Source organism: Ptychodera flava, chromosome 9 (genome assembly GCF_041260155.1).
Source record: "Ptychodera flava strain L36383 chromosome 9, AS_Pfla_20210202, whole genome shotgun sequence".
In the NCBI taxonomy this organism is placed as follows: Eukaryota; Metazoa; Hemichordata; class Enteropneusta; family Ptychoderidae; genus Ptychodera; species Ptychodera flava.
Window position 1 is genome coordinate 16603877 of NC_091936.1, and position 10206 is coordinate 16614082.

Below are 10206 nucleotides of genomic sequence, written 5' to 3' on the forward strand. Positions count from 1 at the left end.
GTGCCGTGGCGCGCGGTAAAAGCCCAACATATATTTAATGTATTTTCTTTACCGTTACGAACTAACAGCCGCTTAAATTGGAAGTTGAATAGTCGAGAGAAGTACAAAAATGCATTTTTATACGAGGGAGCAAAACATATACACGACCTTAAAAAGTAAATATGTACCCAATAGATATCGATGTGCATTGATTTTCTTCCCTACTGTTAAGTATTGCGCGTTCACACATAACAAGATTCACCATTCTTATAGCTCGCAAAGAGCAGTATGTTCCCCAGATATCGCGGCAGAGAATCTGATGCAGGCGAAGGTATCAACTTCTTTAACTCGATTCGTTTATCAACGCCGGTAACCTGCGTCGAGCAAGCCACCCATAAAAATGTAAAATATTTCGCACAAAAAGTTGAAGTGAATTTTGAGCCTATGTGTAATTTTCATTGGTTAAGTGGTAAACCTGTAATTGACATATTTTGAGAAAAATAGACATAATCGCTCACACAAAAGTGGCAAAAAAGTGCCTCTTCCTTAATCCGACAATGTTTCATTCGCGGAATTTACGAATCATTAACGGTGTATTCAGTACAGACGACGTAATGAAACTCCCATAGGATTGATGAAATTAATAGCATTTAAACGGTTATTTAATTTTCTGAGTTAATGGCAAATTACTGCGGCAGACGGGTGTTACTCCGACGACCAACCCGTATTATGTTATTTTCTTCTATTTTTCGACATCCCCTCTCGACGCAGGTCATCTCAATACACGCTAAGTGACGTCACAAGTTGACGTCACCCGCCTGTAGACGGCACCTCGCCGCAGCCGGTCTGGTCACGTTTTCAGACAACTGCTCCGTTGATATTTATTTTCCTTGATGCGAAGAAGGGACCTTACATCTTGCTTTTAGCGGAAATGTACCCGATAACAAGGAGGATTGTGGGTACCTTTGCAGATGTGGGAAATTCAAACTGCTGAGCGGAGCACGACTACAACGCGGTCATTTTTTCTGACCATTTGTTGCACATTCGGATGAAATGGGGATAATTTAAGTAATCGTGCTTGCTTTAATAGTTAAATCATTGTATGGACAAAGGGAACATTTAAAATTTTGAGCCATAGAATGCACAAGGTGACACCTATAAAGTCATCCAATTATTATGCTAATTGTTTTATCAGCCAAATTTGTTTTATAGCATATAAACAAAAACGTTAACATCAATTTATTCATCACTGTGCGCATGTGCATCTCGTTATCAATTATATTTGCCCGATCTTGATAGTGGACATGAACTGGTGTTAATTATTTCGAGGTATACTCACTGGTTGGTAACTTGTACATATTGCTGATATGTTGATTCCTCCAAGTTTAATCTGGAAAAAAATTAGCGTGACTCTTTATGAAACTTTGTCTTGGGCGGTCTGTATTTAGAATTCGTGTCAAAAATTAAGTATGCATATGAATCTTATAGTGAAATGCTATCATATATCCCCCGTGAGTATCGTATGGTGGTATATTTTTGTCTATTCAAGAATGCTCTTGAGTATTGTTGCATAGTGTGGGGCAATGCAACAGAAAAATATCATTGACAAAATTTTCACTCTTGACACAAACGAGCGTTACGTATACTTTGTGTACTAAACTTCCTTTTGATACTCCTTCAGAAAAGTCCTTTTCATTCATTTTTAATATTCATGTCATGTCGATTAAACATCGTATTTTTAACTGTGGGACAATCTTAAGGTTTTAAATGCATTGAAGCGACTTGTCCTCAATATTTATGCAGTTTATTGACCAACGTTATTTGCAACGTTCATGATCATAATATTATAGGTCTGAAAGACGGTATCAACTGGAATGTTCTCCTGTAGCTTCTCTCTTCTCGTACGTATTTATTTTTTAATTTGTAACAAACCATATTTTTCTGTATGAACCCTGATGGAAATTACTGTACATTAACTCGGTCACTCAGTAAAAGAGTAAATAATATAATATAAAATAAAACGGCGTTCTTTCAAATACAGTAAAGAGCCCAAACTTTTTGAGATCTCGTTCGAGTACATTCACTCGTAGAGGGCGCACTTGTTACAGAAGTGACTAATTCTGCGAGTGTCGCCTTGTGCTTCAGTTGTAGTAGGATTGATGCCTAATGTATCGTTCATCTGCAATTCGCATATTTCATTTCTATCCTATAGTCGCATTTGCGGTCATTTGATCCCGGTCTATTATATCAAACAAAAATATGAGAAAGTATGTTTACTTCTCTTAAATGGCAATAAGTTACCAATATACTAAGCGGTCTGGTAGCGTTCATCACTGACCTAATTTTGCAGACCTGTTATATGAAAGGAAACGGTTGTTCCAATTATCACTAAAAGACCGCATTCAAGAACCGTGCATTCATTGAATCCATCAAACAGGAAGTGTCCCAACGAAGCGTAAAGAGATCAGAATCTTCCGATGGCAATCTGCCTCGATGATAACCCGATTAAGGAACTAAATACCCACGATCCGCTATATGTGCTGTGATTTATCAATAATTAAAGCCCCAGTATTTGTAACTTTTAACAATTTTTTTCCTATTTTTGATTAAAATGACATCCTCAGTATATGAAAGTAGACCATAATTAATACTGACTCGCATGGTTTGCATGCCCAGCCCGCCTCACGATTAACAGTAAAAGGAGTGAAAAATGACTTCTTGTCCGGACCAGAAGTCAGCTTTGTTGACACACGAAACGAAACGTAATCACACCACCGCGCATGCTCAACCACATCTTCGCAAGATTTACTGTGGCGTCCGTAGAAACTATACGCTCTTCGTAAAGGTTCGGTCCATCGAAACTGGAGACTCAGCTAAAAACGCGCGAAAGTTGGTGAAATACCGGAAAGATATAATATGTAAGTGTTTACAGATTGTTCCGACTATAATGAGCCATGCAAACAAACGTCTTGAACAGCTAAACTAACGACGGAGGCAGTCGATTGTAAGCTTCATGCAAGGCATTGCACGTTGTGACCGACGGTATGGAGATCAAGTTTGCTGAATGAATTGAGAGAGAAAAACATATATGAATAAAAATTCAACACTTCACCATCGTAATCATTGAACTAGTCGTTTCTTCAGTATGGAGTATAATAAAAATTTCGTTGAAAATAAATGACGGGACTGATTCTACTCCGTCTACTCGAACGAAGTTTTGTGTACGGCCAGGCTAAGCTGCAGGCAACACAGCCTATCAACTTCGCATATCGTTGCCGTAATTGAAAACGCTCAGAAAGGAAAAATTATATCTTGAATGCAGTACAAAAGTCTCACTTATTAAATTTAAAAGTATTTCCAAATAATATCGATCGTAACGGGTATCTAATCCTCACAAGGACTACAGTGGTACAAATATCGGCTAGCTGCGATGCGATGGAGCTCCAGGCATGGTAGAAGTTCGAACACAAGAGAGATCCCGGCCTCACTGCAAAGTCGTCCCCTGCGCACCCGGCCCGACAGCAAACTAAGCGCTTGGTTTGATTCTGTTGTTTAATATTTTTGTATAAAATTCATGATACATATATCTGACTTTCACAACTGTACAATTTGCTTAGGACTGTGATTTGGGCTGTAGACTACAGACGATCGGAAGGAGCTAAGGCAGGCCCCAAATTTGCATGGACAATGCCCGGGACAATTATAGACGCAGCTCGATGAGAAAGTCATTCACATAACCTACATGAAGTGATCAATACAAAACTTTTAAACATCACTGGTTCTGAAAATTTATGATCAATGGTTCTGACCTACGGACTTTACACTGCGGCGTTGTTGTTTTTTGTGTTTGGCCGGCTGCTAGTCCTGTAAGGCTGTACTACATGGAGGTAGTACACTGTACAAGTGCAGCGGGGCCGGGCCGAGATTGGTGTGGGGCCTGCAGCAAGGTAAAGTTGACAGCGTCCATTGCAGAATGCCCGCGTGTTATCCTTTCGCGTTTGGGAGGAAATTTACCTCTGTATTCAGAATGCCTTTTTACCAGTATAAAAGCTAAAAAACTGATGCATCAAGAGCCAAGAGTCTGTAAATTTCTTAGCAGTTGCTCCATTGTTTTTTTCTAAATTGTCGCTGAGATACAGCCGTGCGTATACTGTTCCCGATCGTTCTGACTCAGGCGTTCACAGCTGTTTAGGGAGCCGTCATTATTTACGACCTGGGGGTCGGAGGAATTACATTAGAAACTCCGAAATTTTGAGTCACACCCCAGCCAACCATGATGACTTTGAGTAACCCCCTCTCTAACAGAAATTTTTGCTTACCTGAGCCCATGTAACAATATGTAGATATAAAAGCTCACCTAATAAGCAGTCTCCGACCATATAGTATTGTTAAATTTGGATGGGTAGCATGTCATTATGGTATGTTAAATGTCCAAATGGTTGTTGAACTCAAGTCAATTAAAATATACATTCCTATGATAATATAAAGGGTGGATTCACAACAGTTCAGTTTAGTCCTAGATCCTGTGCACTTATAGTGATATCTGTCGAGAACATTTCTCCATGACCGGCCTCTCCTTCCACCTCTGGTAACGACTGCAGAAAACTACTGTGTGACATCATCATCACCACTGTCGATCCTCATCTTTACTGTCGCTGGTGTCATTGAGTACATGAACAACGATATCATTCTCATCGTCACTATCTTCTCTTTCATAATAAGTATTGCTAGTAGTAGCAGGTACTTGTAGTTTTTTGCCTTGCTTCATCTAGTTGATATTTATTTGTTCTGGTAAAGTATTTATTTTCCTTTTATTAATATGTATCAGAGTAAAATATTTATTGTCAACTCATCATTATGCCATTGAAGACAGAGTAAGACAAAGAAAAAACAACCCCTTACAGATTTCAAGTTTTGAATGACCCCCAGGTCGTAAATACTGACGGTTCCCTTACTTGCTGCCAAAGGCCATCGCGTTCACTGCATTCGACAGCCTACCATACATTGCCAAACTATGTTGCTTCGATTTCGCAAACACCTCGCCGCTAAAGCATGAATCAGATGAAATTTATTACTTAAGTTACTCAATTTTGATGGCTATTTGCCTGCAGAAGTGAGCAAAGTGTATATAGTGTCGTCTTGATTTTACATCGGTACCCGGAGTTCTGAGTGACCAACTGCAGGGTGCGTATGCCGACTGCAGTTTGAATAATCCGTATATAACGCACAAGGTACCAGAATAGAATGTCAGCCTCCTCTGCCAAAGTTCTTTATCCTCTGAAACACAGTAGCAGTACGTATTTGAACAGAGAAGAACAAAATAAAAAAATAGTGACAATAATCACTGTTCGCTCCCAATAGTTATCAAAACAAACCAACAATTGTATGAAACATGGACATACACATACAGGCAGACTGACATTCACAGACTGACACAGAGTGATGACATTGACCCCAAGTGTGCCTTGGCCAATGAAGAGTGATAAAGATATAACAAAAAGCTGAATGTAATGATAAAATAGTTAAGTATAGGCCACTGAGGGTGAATATGTTACAGCAATTGATTAGTTTCTTTTCGTTTTCTACTTCTGTGATAACTTTTAAGACAATCAAACTACAAGGCAGTTTTAATATGTATTGACAAACATGTTATATTTTACAAGCACACAGCAAACTGTTCATGATTTTCATTTAAAATATTTGACATAGACTGAAATACATAACATGCAACTGATATTTACATTTTGCCCATGCACCAGATACATGGAGAGATTTCAACATACAATCATCAACTCAGAAACCCTACAGGGAAAAGTAAACATTGTTGTCTTCCAGAACAGCTGGTACATCCACATCTGGAGCAACTTACAAACTTAACCAATTACACAAGGATGATGACACAAGAGATAAAGTTAAGAAATTTAACTGTGGTGAACTTGACTATTCCTTTCAAATCCTTACCTAACTTGATTGACATCTTAAACTAAAATACACTGCATGGTTAATTGCACACAAAAATACATCAGGGGTGTACCATTTAATAAAAGGGGGTTGTCTGGAAGATTGATGAGGAACATTATCTTTTTTATCCGATACATTGTACATTCTTTTTTCCCACTATCCCACCTTTTCTTTTTGACAAACCTTCTGTGGCTGATTTTTTTTATTGACATTTGTTTGGATTTTTTTCAAAATCTGCCAGGACTCCCCCCCCCCCTCCATCACTCTTTAACATTGAAAAAAGCTTTGAATATATTTGTTGGAAACCAAACCTGCTGAAATCAGCTCAGCTATGTTTTCTCATTTTTTACTGCATTTCAACACCAAATACAGTAGTTTACCATTTCAAATGCTTACTGAATCACCGCATTATCTTAAACATAGGGCCAATGTCCCTGAAGCTACTATAGACATGGATACAAAATTAAGTATTTCCTCACTGTATGAAATCATCTCACTAAGGTCATCCTAGGGACCTGTTAGCCAAATATTAAAGCTGTCTGACCAGCGGTTTTGAAAAAAACAAGCGACCCAATAGTCGACAGAGCTCTGCTGTGTTATGTAGAGAGCAACTTTTCATGACATATGTATTGATGAAGAAGATTGAGATCTTTGATAGCTCATTTCAGGATGGCCTGACCTAAAATGGCAAAATTAGCTGCAAAAATACAAAATTGATGATTTCATCATAATTATGTATAAAAATGTATACCAAATATCAAAGCTATCACATGACTAACTTTTGAGAAACAAATATTTTGACCAAAAACGGCAAAAATTGACCCAAAAATACAAATATTGAAGATTTCATCAAATTTCACTGTATCACACTAAGAGAAACCCTAGGAACCTGTATACCAAATATCAAAGGCATCAGACAAGTAGTTTTTGAAACACATTTTTGACAAAAATGGTAAAAATTGCCACCAAAAATACAAAATTGCAGATTTATCTATATATCATATTTAGTTTATCTGTAGGAACCTGTATACCAAATATCAAAGCTGTCAGACGAGCGGTTTTGATGAAATAAATTTTTGACCAAAATGACAAAAAAATTCCTTAAAAATACAGATTTGCATATTTCATCACTATTTGAACAAATCCAAGTTGGGTTATCCCTAGGGACCTGTATACCAAATATCAAAGCTGTCTGACCAGCGGTTATGAAGTAGAAGATTTTTTACCAAAAACGCCTTTTTTGGCACTAATTTGCATATTTTCAACAATATCAAAAAATCAAAAAAAGCACAATTATTTCAGGTCAGCCCAAAGTACCTACATGCAAATTTTTCATGTAATCTGCTCAGTGGTTATTGAGTTTTTCAATTTTGACTGTTTTTACACTTTTTCATTTAATTTGCATATTTTTGGCAATGACAACTTCATTTGAACAAAATCTCATCTACAGCCCATCATCCATGTACACACCAAATATCAAGATGAAATGTGCAGCGGTTTTGGAGTTTTTGATGTTGACGGACAGACATACAGACATACAGACATACAGACATACAGACACACAGACATACAGACATACAGACATACATACATACAGACATTTTCCTAGCCTATAAGAATAGCTTCCATTGCCATATATACATATGGCTATGGGAGCTAATAAAACCATTCGCAGGTCATTCAGCCGGCGACCATGGGCGATTACCCAGGCAGTGTGGCGTGCATGGCAAGGCCCCAGGAATGTTGTAGGCTCGATGATGTCATCAGTATCGGCGTTCTCGGTCACGTGCACAGCCTACAAGTTGTCAACAAACCCGCGCGGCAATCCAACTCGATCGGGCAATATTTAGCGTTTGTATGTCACTACAGGAGCACAGATTTGGCTTATTTCTTTACTGAACAACATTTCACGATGGATGTAAGAGAATAACTTGTAATTTCGAACATAAAAAAGGTCAAAAGTTACAAATACTGGGGCTTTAATCGGTTAGTCACCGTATATTAGAAATAAAGCCAATACCTTTTGGGATACTTGTTAAAGACGGGTAGAATTTGTCATTTGCATTCTGGCCTGCTACTGTCGGTATATACTATTCTAAATTAGAAATTCTGCCGGGAGAAAAACGAAAATTCTCGTTAAAAATAACTAGTAGTGGGAATTCAGTTCGTAAATATAGTTTTAATACTGTAGTGGAGAAAAAAGTTATAAAAACTGATGGATTCATACAATGATAATATAATTAGGAAGTAAGGTCATGTTCTAGGTCATACGGTCAGTGTAACGATATCGTCTTGTTTTGCTTACAAGATATGGGCCCATCGGTCCACTCGCTCCAGGGAAAATTCTCCACTCTGGCAATCAAAACAAAATTTGTTCTGGCTAAATAAGAGGCAAAGCATGTGTCAGATAAGAGATTCAGGCACTTCAACGTAAACAAAGGACAACCGGTCTTGTAATTATCTCCCTTTCCGCCGTCGCAGAAGCTGTAATTACTCGCAAAAATGAACGGGCAACCGAAACTCAAGGCTAATTTCACAATTGGGAGAAATTAGTCCGTCTACGTTGTCTGTTTTAAGTACTGTCGAGAACAGTGAGTTGGCCTGCCGAGGATACAAATTTGGCAGCCGAATCTCCCGACTGACATACGTGGTGATTCTTCGCGAAGTCATGCTTTTCAGTTTTCTTATACCATTACGTTTTTCTTGCTCAAATAATGGACGTGATAGTATTGCACCGGACCGTTAATTTTCTATCGCTTCCATCATGAAGACTTCACGAGGTGGACAGGCGCCATCTCTGGCAGGTCCGCAAAGCTGTGTTACGAAAGCTGCAGAGGGCTATCGTACCTCCTACTTCAAAATTCAATTCTACTTCTCACTTCGAAATTTCGTTTCTAAATTTAGACAACCCGACATATTTCGCACTTCAAAATTTCGTGGCATGTCCATCCGTATGCCGTTCACCGCCACGAACACGTATTTGTCATAGCACTCTAACCGTGTACATAAAGTTGGTCATGAACCCTTGGAGAGGTGCGTAAAAGAAGATAAATACGATATCAATCAGATGTAAGGTTGTAATGATTTATAAGACTTTCAAAAGCAAGACACTGATACTTGCAAACAGAACGTTAACGGCTTGTCCCTTCCTGATCTCGAAGGTTCAGCGAACTTTCATCAGCTGTGTCGCCGTCTTCAATAAGAGGAATTGAATCGCGTGTTCAATAAGAGAGATTGAGTCGCTGGAAATGTAGGGGAAGCAGAGAACAGACTGGACGTGGTCGTCGAACTGTGACCTATGGGATCCAATCTACCACGGCAAAAGTACCACAAACCCTGGGATCATCAGCTAATAGTAGCGACTCGGAGGAGTAACGTTTGATTGATGTTAGGTATCTGACTGAGCCAACAGATCGCTCAGAGCAGCAATGTATACGGCAAATGAGAGACCTCGCAGGAATCCATCTTAATGGAATTTGATTCAGAGCCGCAGGTTACGCGAGATAACAGACTACACGTTTCAAAGTTCTACTTCAGTTCGAAAGGGGGGAGGAATCGCTCTCGCTCCTGTACTAGGCAGGTCATGGCTTGACTCTTGACCTTTGGACCTTTCAGATATGTGAGTGAGTGGGTTGGAGAAAGTCAGGATGCTCATACATGTAAACTGTGATTTTCCCTGAATCCCCCTTTCTGAAATGCGACCTTTTCTTTAAAATTGAACAACGTAACCCTCCCTGTTATCCAAATTTGAAAGTTTGGAATGTAACAAATTCGTCAAATCGTTTTCAGGCAAACATTTGTGTTTTCAAGAATGACTAATCTGTTCCATGCAGCTGATTCTCAGAAAGGTATACAAACTTTTGAATCTCCCTCTGGCTTAACATGGCTAAGTATCAAAGGAATCAAGTCTCGTTGTAACACTCGAATGTAATCGCAATTGTTTGGGTTCCATCGTATATACGTAGCTTCACATGATAATTTTTTCTTCAGAGTTTTTCAGCCATAACGTAAGGTGTTCAATATGAAATTAATATTCATTTTTAAAGTTAGTTGAGCTCCATAATGAAACAAATGCTGGTCTTTTTTTTCTCTGAAGTTTTTCTTGAGACATTATAGATTGTTACAGCTTTAAGCCAAAGGAGTTTGTTTTTTTCTCGAGGGTCGATGTAACGACATTCAAATCTAACATTTGTTCTTTTATTGCAATAAATTTTGAACAGAATGTAAGCATACCCTTATGGCACTAAACGCATCTTTACATGCGCC